Genomic DNA, 13,812 nt, shown 5'->3' on the forward strand with positions numbered 1-13,812 from the left:
AGGTTGTAAACAGAGCATGAAAATATATGATGTAAGCAGCCAATTTGCCTTGAGCAGTTTTTTCTCTTCCACGGGCCCTGCTGCATGACTGTTCCCTTCAGGCTGGCTCTGGCATTTAGGGACTGGATGGTTACAGGGTAAACTAATCAGAATATTTTTCACTTCCAGATTTCTCCAGAAATTGCTAGTCCTTAGAAGTTCTGCATGTAGTAATAGCATCCGGAGAAGCAAGGGTTAATTTCCATAGGATTCCTTCCCAGAGTTTTCTCCAAATAGATATTCTTTAGACGTTAGGAATGAACTTAGTATTTTATGTCCTTGGAGCAGTAAGCTTGGGACAAGAGGCTTTGTCTTATCTCTCTTTTTTTTTTTTTTTTAAACTGTTCTGCTGTTCTAGGGAGTTGGGTAGGGTGACTGCTAATCCTTGGTGTGTGTCTAAGAGCAGCAGAAGCAATTTCTGCAGGTCATGCTGACCTTGGGCTATGTTCCTTTTGTTTTTAAGTTGCTTATTAGTTACCCTTCTAACCCAGCATCCTTTGTTTCAGACAGAAAGCCATTGCAGGAATGTAATAGCAAGGGAAGGAGGAATGCTTCATTCATAAATCTGAGAGCATTTACAAAGGAGGCTATAAATTATTATCTAATTTCTTTCAACTGAAGAAAAGAAAGCAGGATATTGCAATTAAACCTTTTGTTCAAGATTGCATGCTGCGACTGTGGCAGAGCTGCAAATAGGGTACATTGCTGTCCTCTGTAAAGAGTATTAAATCCTACAGCCCAGTAATACAGGCTGCACCATGAGTACATAGATCACTGTTTCCACTGTTACACTGGTAACGTGGAAGAAGCTGGTACTGAAGGTATTGGAGGAGGAATTAAACTGAACCTACAGGGTAAAATTTAGTTTCCTTCAATACATAATGCAAATAAAAATGAGAAATGTTAGTAGAAAATAAGTTTCAGTTTTAAGATTTTTCTGTAGGTTTAATATTGAAAAGATGAGAAGGTGAAAATATATTTTTAAGTGCCAGTCTTAAAAAAAAAAAAATAAAAAAAATCTATCCTGAATAACTCAATCTCTCTCTCTCTACAGAGAGCTGATAGCGGTTGACCATATTGCCGTAAAGTTCAAGTCAACAAAAGGTAATTCCAAAGACAGAATAGAATGCTAGGCTAAGAACAGAGAGGTGATCCTCAGATTTGGTCCAAGATTTGGGAATGAGAAATTACAAATTTATTCTAATCCTTTCTTATTTTATTACCACAGCTAAATAACTTGGGCGACATGAGCACAACTGATACTTGTGTAAGAACTTTTCGTACTGGTGGCTCTGGATCTACACTAGGCAGTAAACTGACTTGATTGAAACTTTTGGCATGCCAACTCTTTGTGGCTCTGCATTGCAGTCTGATCTTAGCTATTTCACAGCTGTATTGAGAACTTGTCTGTAACATTTTTTAATAGCAAAATACCATGTCGGTATTAACTATAATTAATAACTTTCCACTGGCAATCTGGGAAGGTAGATTATGCTACCAGGTCTCATTATTAGGGTTATACTGTGAAGTGCTGTAAAGGTATTAGAGAGATACAGCTGCAATTGCGTTTATTCAAGCTTCATTTTTCTAACACTCCTTGTTATTTAACGCTGGGTCGTATGATATAAACTGTCTACTGTGAAGATTCCCTTGTTTATGTGAAACTTTGCGGGACCTTATTCCTTGCTGTCTTTTCAGACATCTTTACAACCAACAACTCAGTTTCTGTATGATGTTGGTTGTGTATCATTGGATTTTGGTGAGGTAGGGGGGAAACACACTTGGTTTGTGTTTTCTAGTGACTTGTCAATATTAGCGTAGGACATACATTACAGGAGAATGCAGTTCATCAAGAATCAGCAAACTGCTGGGTGAATATGTACACTGTCAGTTACTGACTTCTGAACAGCAAGCAGCCCTGGGGGAACCCTGCTGGTTACCTAAGTTACACCTAGGTCTCATCCTCTTGAAACCCAGACTAAGCCCCCCACCCCTCAAGTACTTAAAGATACAGCAAGCTGGGAGCTTCCTCGATTGTGGTGTGACAGTACGGCTCACGGAAGGTACAGGCCCTAGCATGTGATCTGTGTTAGGTTGGAGCAAGGTGGAGCACTGCATGTTGAGATCCTATAGTCTCTGTGGGCTGTCCCTCGGGGTGCTGAAGATGAAAGCTTCAACAGTGTGAAGCTCTGCGTGGGCTGTGTTTGGCCCACAGGCTATGTTCACCATCCCTCATGTTCACTGGAATGTAGAACTTTCCAGCCTAATACAGATTGTGTTTGTTTTTTTTAACTGTTTAACAAAATAGAACTTGTAATTATCAGACCCTAAGTGGGAGTCACTTAAAATGCATTAGTCGAGGCCAAAGGAATTTCCATTTCCATGGCTCACACTAACCCTCATTCTAAGCTCTTCTATGCTGCGAAACCACCAACTCAACTGCGGGTGAACCATCTTTACTGGCATGATGTTGCTCAAATTGATGCCAGGCATTCTCACTTTAGACTCGGGCTTTTACACAGTAACCCTGTGTATCCCTTGGGTATACTTTTACACAAGTGTGACCTTCCCACTTAGCTCTGTGCCTTCTTTGAATCTTGAGGCTGAACTGATAAACCACAGCACCCCAGCTTATCCCCTGTGGCTTCACCAAGGAGACTTAAATTCTGAATGAGTTTTGCTTTTTAGAGAAATGAGGCAAGCAGTTGAGAAGAGCCTTGCAGCTAGGCAAGATAACCCCTCTAAAATAAACCAGAATTCACCAGTGATCTGGATTACAGAGTACAATGTCAAATAATTTTCAACAAGGGTTCAGACCATGAAGTTTGTGTCTGATAGATTCCAGCTTCTTCAGCATACTGACAGTGGCTTCATCCTTCTCTCCTGCTCCCTGTAAAGAGTCTCCATATTTGTGAAGAAGTCCCTTGGAAGGTGGATGGGAATTCACTTTTAAAATTCAGTGTTTGATACTCAAAATTTCTACTGTTTTTGGCAAAATATCCTGTCTCAGATGTAATGTTCCATTCAAATCTGTAGGGGACAATGTACAGCTTGGGTTTAGATGAATGTAGGCATCTGCTCATCTTCCAGACCAGAGGAATACAAGGAGGCTTTGTCTTTTCCTTGTCTTTACAGAAAGCATCTACAAAGGTGATGAGGCGTAAAGAGCGATCGTAATACAAAATATTCTTAATATGGGATTATGTGAATGACCAGATGCAATGGAGGAGGGAAAACTGTATGTGTGCAGCAGTTCTGCCCTGGCTAGCCTTTGGCCTTAATGACATGATGACTGGTGCGGGGGGCAGCATTTTTCCTGTTTTTCTCCTGGAACTTCTCTGATCAATAGACTTTCCAATAGTTACACGATGGAATGACAAAAATGGTCCTGTTTCCTAAGAAATGTCTCTGGTGGCAAAGTTTTTAAAGGTCTGGGAGTTTCCCTATTGTATTTAATGGGGCCTTTGGCTCATAAACACATTAAACAAAGAAACAATAGATCCCTAGGGGAATTTTAAAAGCTGAAGTGTAGGAACTTTAATAATATTATGAGGACCTAATGTGTCTGATGTGGGAACTTAAATCTGAGGCAAGAATTACGAAAAGAATGTTTGAAGTGAAGATTTAATTACATGATTTATTGTTAATCGTTTATTATTATATATACAGTGCCAGGGACACTCCTGGTGCTTTACAGATGATTACAGAATAGCAATTCCCAGATCAAAGATCTTGATCATGCAATCTTTATTCGTGTAAATATTCCCCATGGTGCCTGATCTTGTTCCATGGTAAAAGTCAATAACCACCCCCCAACACAGCCCATCATAGACAATTAAAAGAACTTCAGCAAGAGAACACTGATTAATTATCCTCCCCAGAACACTGAATATTTTGGTGCCGTATATTGTATGGATAAAAGATATCTATTGTGTTTTAGCAAACCTCACATTTTTCTGCAGCTTTATTTCTTAATTACAGTGTCAGCAAACATTAAGATTATTTCCATGATAGAAGCAGCTTATTTCTGGAAGAAAAAAGTCCACGGGCTTGTCCCCATATGTTTCAGACCCTGTTGATTTAATGGAGCCAATTTACTTGCATGTAATTGTTCCCTCAGTGACCAGTATAGAAAGTTTCACCTTCAAAGACAAATGCTGAATGTGAAATACTCCTGCGAGCTATGCAGATGTTGAAATTTCTATGTGCAGAAGGTTCTGCTTTTCTTTATTTCATCCTGTGACACTTTGCACTCCACTGGAAATGCCACCAATGAGCAATGCACTTAGATGGTTTTCTTATTCTTCAGCTGAAATGGCTGTTGTTTATCCACTGGGTTGCTGTAGGCAGCCACAGAAAAGAACACAGCTTGTGCACCCATCTTTTGGCTTACGTCTTTGAGACAGAACAGCTCTGGTGGGGAGAGATTGAGGCGATTGTGCGCAGAAGGCAAAGGAGGCTTTTTTTTTCCTCCATCTGTTATGGGATTTTAATATAGCTTTTTGCAGCATGCTGTCCCATTGCTCTAAAAGCAGTGGCATGTAGCACAGAGAAAGGTATTCTGGCTAGCGATGTGTGATGATCTACATGCCTAAGATTCCAGTGTAGTGATCAGGATTCAGATTCCTATCTGAGTATCCTCGGTCTAGACAGTGGGTAGAGAGTATTGCTAGAGGAGGCAGTTTGGATAATCCCCAACATTGCCTGCTCTTGAAAATGCTCTTTTTTTCTTTCAAGGTCTGTTTAATCATTAAGATTTAAACAGTCTAAGGTGTCATATAATTACCCAGGATGTTAATGAAGTCTAGTACTTATGCAGGAACGAGCATTGCTCTGGCCAGTAGCTGGATGGCACTGACCAATTTTGTGTTTACAGCTAATAATAGGGAAGCACTTTTTTCCTAATTACATTTAGAAACTTACTGCCATGAGATGGTGGGGAGTTCAGGAGTCAATGTAGGTTAAAAATGGGACCAGGGTCATTTATGGAGGGCAGGTCCATTTGTGACTGTTAAACACAATGGTTCTGGTGTGATCTCTCAGTCCTAAACTGTTGATTACTGGAGAGTAGGAGGATGTCCCTAGGGAAGAATTGCTCTATATACCCTGTTTCTTATACTCGTTACCTTACTGTTGAAAACAATGCACTGGGCTAAAGGGAGCCGTCAGCTGGCTCAGCGTGATTGTTCCTATATTCTCACATGTTCCAGGTTCTTGGAAACTTCTGATTTCAGACCCTAATAGTGTGGCTCGTAGCATTATTAATCCTCCTGGTATTGTATTCATAGCCACACAACCCTTCCTAAACTCCCCAAGTCCTGTCTCAGCATGCTTAGGGTTGAATTCTCAAGAAGGTCTGTAGTTGCTACCAATTCTACACGTAAAATTCTGCCTCCCCTGAATCACTGACAAACCTTCAGGGGTACTGGAGTTTCACCGCAGTCACGGATCCCTTGGAGATTGCTCAGATTCAGCAGCAAACGAATGCTGACTGTCTAACCTTCGCAACTCCCTTCTAGCGCTCTCCTACATGCTTTGGCAGTAAGCAGTTTTGACATGCAAAGTTGAAGTATGGCTAAGAAGTGATTTACTTAAGGTACAAGTGAAGGAATCGTGAACCAGAATTAGGATTATCTAGACACAGAAAGTCAAGTTTATGGCCAAATAATATAATAGCCTTTTGGAGGGCTTCTAAACCATGTAATATTATATTAAGGATCAGCTTTACAGTCACAGACAAGTTTGGCTGTCATCAGCAGAAGACATATCACTGCCTTCCCCTCTGTCTTCCCCCTTTTCTTTTCTTGAGCTAGCATGGTTCCAGTCTAACATATTAGCAAAGACTACAGCTAATTTTTGTTTACGTGAATAAAGCAAGCTATATTGCAAGGTAACTGAATAGGACTACATATACCATTCGGTCCTCCTGTTGTGAGACCAGTGAACTCTGGCATAAAAATGGTGTAAGTAGATGGGAATGATAACTGCTTCAGCTCCCACAGCTACATCCACCTCTGATCTTAAGCCAGAGACCTCACGGTGCAAAAATCATTTGGGAGTGGGACAGACTCATCCCACAGGTCAGATACAGTCTGTAGGCTGTCACTTTCTCTGATCGAGACAGCCGTGGTATTCAGGTCTAGTCAGAAGGCCCTAAACATGCTAATTTTTGTTAATTATTCTTGTGCATATTCTGGTAGTACTTGAAAGCCTGAACTGAGATTGGGATCCCATTGCGTTAGGTGCTGTGCTGACACACACATTGCGTTTCCATTTTCAGTCTGTCTTGAGTTCAGGAAGGAGCATTGAAACGAAAATGGAAATTAAAGGTAGGGGACTACTGATTGTGAATTGTCGTAGTCCACTGAAAACAGTGGACATTCTCAGGTTCAGGTTTTTCCCACAGATATGTTTTCCTGGAGACTGAAAACATTCTCTTCACTTTTTGAAACAACTTGGTTTTTATCTGTAATGCCTTATGTCAATATAAAGTCTCACCATAGAGCCTGAAACCAGACAAGGGATCCTGACATGATTGCAACCAATCTTCAACAGTAAGTAGGAGGAGAATTGAGATTCACTTTATCCAGAGCTATATGTTTTCTAAGCTTACTGTAAATGAATGCGTAAGAAAAAAGTGACCTCCTGAAGACTTCAGGATTCAAAGAATAACTCAGAAGTGTCCATACAGGTTAGTGTGACCCACAAAATATCCATTACTCATTCCTCTTTAACTCTGAAACAGCAATGCCTTTGTTTCTCTCTCTTTCTCTTTTTCTCTAACTCGAAGGCAATAACAGGACCTGTGGCTTTGCTCTGTACATGTCACTGCCTGCCAAGAACAGCAGGCAAATGAGTAATACTATTCCTCCCTTGAAATTCTTTCCTTGAAGTGAAATTAATGAAAATCTTTACCATGAAAGAGAAGAATCCAGTTTTGTGGAGAGTCAAAGGAAGGATTTAGACTTAGATTGGTTTATCCTGTTTTCAATTGCTTTTACAATAGTGGTGGTGGAAAGAGCTAGAAAAACAATGGGAAAAGGAAAAGAATGATTTAAGTATCAGAAAAAATCCTTATCTTCTGACAACTGGCTAATTAGATGCTAGTAAAGCGAACTTAGGACAGCGTTGTGATCAAAATGGGAAATCTAGCCATAAAAATACGTCTCCGGTTCCTGATGCTGGAAGAGTCATTGTTAACCTATTTTTGCACTAAGAACCAGGAGCTTCAGTACAGGACTTTGCAAAGGCCATCAGTTGAAAGAACAAAAATCTGTTCACCACTACGTAAGCTGCTATGCCGATTCTTCAAGGCCAGGAGGTAAACATAGAAACAGTCTCTAGAGTAGCAGAGGAGATGAGTGGTAAAAGGACTTACTTTTTCTTTCTTGTGTTTAAACATTGTTCACCAGATTTTGGTGGTGTTATCATCAGACAAGTATTCTCTTGTAAAAATGATACCTCCCAGTCTACTTCTTAATAGTAATGTAATAGCCGTGTTGAAGTCATGGTGGTCTAAGGATAGAATGGAAGCTAGGCATTCAGAGAGAGATGATATCTTTTATTAGATATTTGTATGTTCATTCTGCCTTCCCTGAGAGCCCTTAAAAGAATCTAGTAGGCAAATTTATAACATAAGCCGATGAATAAAAGGGATGCTCTCTCACCCTTAAACTTGTTCTCTCTGGGCATGGTGCAAGAACGATAGCAGGGTAATGTAAAGAAGCAGCTTCCACTATTGTTGTCTGTGCTGTTTGCTGTGTGAATAAACAAAGGACTTCAATCTCCAGCACTGTTTTTGCTATGATGAATGCTTTGTAAATGCTGATGGATGGATCAGGGGAGGATAGAAAGATAAAAGTCTGACGCATCTTGCCAGTACTGAATTCATATATGGATTGAAAGTGAAGTGTAATTACCACCCAGATCAAATTCTTTCAAGAGCTGGAGCTGTCTAGACCAACAGCAGATATTTATTTTTAGGGTTGATCTTTGTGGGTTTTATTAGCAATGCTGCCTTCCCTGGGGTAAAAGCAGGGGAGGGAAGAACACAAAATCCTCTTGAGCTTCCATTGTTAAAGCAAGCTATGTAAAGCTTACAGGAGAAACCCTAATTCTGAGAGCAAGCTGTATTTGTGTGATGTTCCTTCTGAAATATTCTCTGCTTTAAATTGGCTTGAGGAATCAGTGTAATAAACCTGGCATTTGACAAGTAAATGATGAAAAAGTACGTTTGCAACTCAGATAAAGGGTATGATAATGAAGTTTTTTCTTCGATCTGGGCAGTTAATTTTACCAGTAGTCACGATGTGTAGATAACGAGGTTTGTAGGTTAGCACAAACCTAGATATGGCTCTGTTCACTATAGCTACACAGGAGGGAGGAGTTGGACCCATTCTACTATTCATACCCCCTTTTTAGCAAACCAGTTAGCCATTGCTAGGCTCTGACGTGCATTGCTTCTGTATTTTGGTTCGCCCCCATGAAACACCTGCACACAAATCTTTCAAGTGTAGCAAGTACCAGCTTCTTCATTATGTTCAGCTGGGTTGTGGGAAATGAGCAATCTGAAGGTGTGTTATGAAGTTTTTCAAGTGGGCTACTCAAATCGGGAAGCCGAAGAGATTAACTTGGATGTGTTGTTAAACAACAAATCTTCTAAAGGCCCTGGAGCAGGATCCTAGGTGATTTCACCACCTGCAAGTGGGTGCTAATATCCCTCTTTGCCATCTGGGGAGAAGACAGACCTGCTTAAGAGTTTTAAAATGTTCTAAGGGTCTGACATTGAACATCTCTATACAAAATCAGGTTTTATTTCTGCAGCATTTTATCTGAACAGGATTATCTGTTCCGCCTAGCAAAGCTTGGCAACTGCCTATTCATGATGTACTAACAACCCAGCACTGGAAAGTATTTGTGCTTACATATGTTGAGTCACAGACCCTTAGCAGTTGCTCTGAAGAACCTTCCAGTTAAGGCAGAAGTAAACATGTTTCTTTCTGATACCCTTTTAAATGGGTTTATTGGGAAGATGAGAATAAAATAGAACGAACAGCATGGAATTGCTGTTTGTTGTTCACGACAGTTTGTAAGTGAGAAGAAGCAAGTTGATATTTAGTTAGAGGTGGGTGGCTGCTTTTCACTGCTGGTACCAGGCACTTGGCAGCGGAGCTATGGGGCGTTGGAAGAGCACAGCTGGTTCCCTGCTCTCCAGGCTGCGCTCCACTAGATGCCGGTGTTGTACCAAGTTAGCTGGAGAAGGCCTGGGCCTTCGTCCTGCAGCCCTGGGTGCTTCGCTCCTGATGCTGGGAGCAGAAGCAGGACTTCTGTATTACATAGCTCCTTCGTCTGATGGATTTGCTGTATAACTGCATAGGGAGATGCTGAGAATGAAAAGACACTCTGAGAAGTGCTGCAAATGTGTCAGCTGGCTGATCTGGGATTACAGACAGGATTCAGGATTCCCAGATGTCCATAGAAATGCCTGTATGAAGAGGACGGAATTTCAATTTTGCTGTGATACCTGCAATAAGAGTTCGGGGCGCATGGCTGTCTAACAGTCGAGTTCTTTACGTTCCCGTGCACATATATAACACAGTTATTGCTTACAGGTGGCTCCAAGACTAGCATGTGTTGTCTGCAGTTTTGAAAACATAAATTTTCATCCTGGAAATGAATGATTAAGGATTAGGTCTTAAGCAGATGTGGCATCCCAGGTATTAGAAAGGAGTATTGCCTGTGTTCCCATATGGGAAATGGGATTCAGTGGCCAGGATTAGTATACTGAAGTTTCTGGCTGCCAATCCAATGGAGAAAAGAATTAGATTAGAATTGATTTTGCTTTTTTCCCGGTTATGTCAATACCCTTTTCCTCTGACATGCTGTTTCTGTCATTTCTGGACAGATAGTGAAGGTTTTATGTACTAGTGAATAAAACAAGACAAGTGGATCAGGAGCTTCTAACCTCTATCTCAGGAGTTAAGAACAAAGATCCATATAATTCCCCGACAGTTGACAAGTTCATACTGGATAAAAGCAAATGCTTTCAGCCATCATAAAACAAAGTTCTTTATCATACAGCGTGGAAAATGTTGCAGTTGATCTTTCTTGTTTCCAGGCTCTTTCAAGACATTTGGGATAAATTACTGTATAAAAGAAAATTTTACAGTTGCTTTACATTTTGTTTAAATTTTTAAGAGTAAAGACTTTGTAAAAGCAGTCCTTTGGGAGCATCCATGTGTGGAATGGCGTGATTCTGTGTCTGAACTGAGTACTTTCTTACCACTGTGGTAACTCCTAGTGCACAGCCACCTGCACGCGTGTCCTGTTGGTTGTATCTAGAAGTTTAAGAGCATACAGCCTGGAGGACAACAGAGATACACATGCTTTGGTTACGCTATATGAAATGGCACATCGTCTGTTGCTTGTCTATGGCTTCACTTGGTACAGCTGAAGCAGGCTGTAACAGCAGGTGCAGCTGTATGATTTGTCTGCCTTGGAAATGGGACCTTCTGCCTGCGTCCCCTCATTTCCCACCTCTTTGAGTTTCTGCTCTTCCCGTATTCCCTGTGGGCGGTTGGCTGGCAGTTTATGCCACCTAGCTTCTTGATGTGTTGGTCAAGACGAGGCTCAGAATACACTTTTCTTATGATATTCCTGTACTTTTCTCTATGACACAGCCATTCCCATTGCTTTTTGTTGGGTTTCCTCTTGCCCACTGTTTTGGTGGGGCTGGAGGGCTCTAGGAGGTGTGACATGAGAATGCCTGCAAGGCTTCAGAGATTTCCTGGTCCAACAGGGCTGCATCCATCCCTTCTCCATCCTGACCCTGTTAGGATGCCCTCTACTCCTGATTTAGTATCTCTTCTCTCCTATTCTTTGACTGTAGTCTCACAGTGAAAAATACATGTTCTGTGTTACTCAAGTTGCTTAGGAAGACCTATACCTACCTCACACTTTTTTTAATGATGTTGCTAAACAAGACCCTCTATACTTACCAAGAATAAGTAGAATTTAACGGCAGGATTAGTATTGCAACATTTATAAAGGTCAAGATAATGAAGAGGACCATAGAAACGCTCTCCCAACTTAGGGAGAACAAATCACAGTAGAGAGGGTGCCAAAGCAGAACCAAGTCTTGATTAGCCCTGAAATTTGAGGACATCTGGATCCAGATAAAAAGCTGTGGTCAGCTTTCTTCTTGAATATGAACTGAATCCAGACACCCTTGGACTTTGTGTTGAGCCAGTTCTGGAACCCATCCCCCTCTAATCTTTATTGATCTATGTCCCTTTTTGTGTGGAGCTAAATTAAGAGAATTTGGCATTCTTATAAAGTGGCCAAGCCAAACACTCAAAACTTGGGAAATGCAAGAATTTAAGTTGTTGCTACAAATTCACTATAGCCTTTGTGCATATGCATTATGGTATTGTCTTTAATCACAGGCTCACATACTACTGAATCTCTGCTCTGTTTAAAGTGCAGGATGGATATTGCTCACTTAATGAGCAGCTATTTAATATTTTCTTTTATCGTCATTGTTCAGTGTGTACCCCATGGCTTATTTACTGCACGCTATTCAAACCCTGTTCTGAATACAGAATTATTAATTTCCTTGGGAGCTTTCCTTCAGCAGTCATCGTTATTGTATCTGGGTGCTTCACAGACATGAAATAATCTATTTTCACAACGCCTCAATGAAGTGGGGGGATACTGCACCACCACTTGGACAGATAGAAAACGGAGATATGAAGATGAAGAGAAAACATTGCCAAAGGTTTTTGAGTGTCTGGGACTTGATTTTGGTTTTTTTTTTTTTTTTGGAGTTCACGGCACTGAAATATTTTATATGTTCAAAGCATAGTTCCCACCAATTTCAGTTCTAGCTGTGAATGCTCAGCAGTTTTGCAGATCAGGCTCCAGGGTCTCCTGTTGGGTCCCTAAGAGGATGACTGACAAGCTGTAAAAATGTGGATTAATTGATTTGCTTAGCAACACATACAAACACTGTGGTGGAGGCTGGGGTGGAGTCCAGTTCTGCAGGAGCAGCATCTATACATCTTTAGGAGAGACCTGGGCTGATAAGGAGAGGGAGAAGAGACTCGGTTGCCCTACTCCCAGATGAATTCCCAAACCCCTTTCTCCAGCTGAACTCTGGCAATGAATCATCTCTCGCCTTTGCCTTTGTCACAGCTTCTCTTTCACAGAGTCTAACTTTACCCTCTGGAGGCTTATTTCCCTGGCGAGAAAGGCTTCATCAGAAGGCGATTCAAATTAGGAGCTTAGTTTGGTCACCGTGACCAGCAATCCAGTGGGGCAAGTGCTTTCCCCATTGACCACAGAGGGACCCGAAGGACACCATCCTCCCTAGGCTGAAGTTATTCAGTGTAAATGACCTAGGTTTCCATCTCTGCTAGCTGTTCTTAGGCCCCACTCAGTGCATTTCTAGGCTCCCAGTCCCAATAGCTGCGTCGTCTTCTTTCCCCTCCCTCCATCCCCAGTTCTTACACCTAAACAGCCCTGCACTTAATTTTTGTCCATCCTCTAGTCCTTGCCTTGGCAAACTGTTTCAACCAGTTTCTTTCCCTTCCTGCTAGTCTTCTGCTTTTTACCTTCTGCATCAAGACAGTTTCAGTATTACTGGCTTGGCAGCAAGGTGGTCATTAAAAGCACAGGGGAGTCGTGGACCTTCCCCTGCTCTTTCATGCTGGGATGTATCTCAAACAGGTGGGAATGAGAGTACGCAGAAAGAAACCACCTCCAACAACATAGTCCTGAATGCTGCGTGCTCAGCTGAGAGATGTAAGTGAGCTGGCACACCCATGCACACCTTTCCCATGTAGGCGCTGCCAGGGAACAGAGATCTGTAGGGAAAATGGATTTTTTTTTCTTTTACAAACTTTCACCTAGTATTGCAGATAGTTTCCCCTTCAAGAAATATTGATTAAAGTCTTTGAAACACAGTTTCTGATTTTCACAGGAACAGCACGAGACACGTGCATGATAAAAACTTTCTGTTCTCCTTCGGGATCTTTTCTGAAGTATAGAGATTTCCAGATTTTTTTTTTTTTTTAACGTGGCCAAAATGATGTATTTTTCTTCAGTTTCATTCTTGGACTGTTTTGGCTAAAACTTCCCTTTAAATAAATAAATCAGCCTAAGAGAGTCACACAGCATGGAAAATTTCAGCTTGGATAGCTAAAGGTTGGCAAAGTTTTCAGCAATTGAAAAGAGGATTTTATAATGAATGGGAAGTGTCAAGCAACCTTTTTAATAATTGATGCTACCAGCCCTTGCTTATAATAAGTACAATTATCAAATGTTTCAGTAAAATCATCTCTGTCCCAAAAAGAAGCTCCATTTTAGTGCCAAATCCTTCAGGCTTAATACCTTTGTTACTAAATGAAGCCTTGATTGCCAACCTCTAAGTACTTAGAAAGGAATGTTCCACTTAATTCCCATTCATAGTTGTAATCATGACTAGTCTGAACTTTGAGTGCACCTGTAAAGGCGCTGTTTGTGTGTATTGTATTGCTGGCAACGGCGACTGTAGTAAAATGCATGGAATAGATGCCACAGTTAAAGTGTTTTCCTAAAATAATAGGTATATTAGTCAACTAGAGCAATCCAATCAAGATCAAAATCAGTAGAGATGGTAGGAAGGTGAGGTAACTGGCACTGCTGTTACCTGTGCAGTGTGTTCTAGAGAAACAGAAAATGTCACTCTCTGGTCTGAAGTAACACTAATCTGATGGTGGGAATATTAGCTGTGAA

This window comes from Nipponia nippon, unplaced genomic scaffold (genome assembly GCF_047370975.1).
Source record: "Nipponia nippon isolate SJK-2023a ecotype South Korea unplaced genomic scaffold, ASM4737097v1 scaffold_9, whole genome shotgun sequence".
NCBI classification, from domain to species: Eukaryota; Metazoa; Chordata; class Aves; order Pelecaniformes; family Threskiornithidae; genus Nipponia; species Nipponia nippon.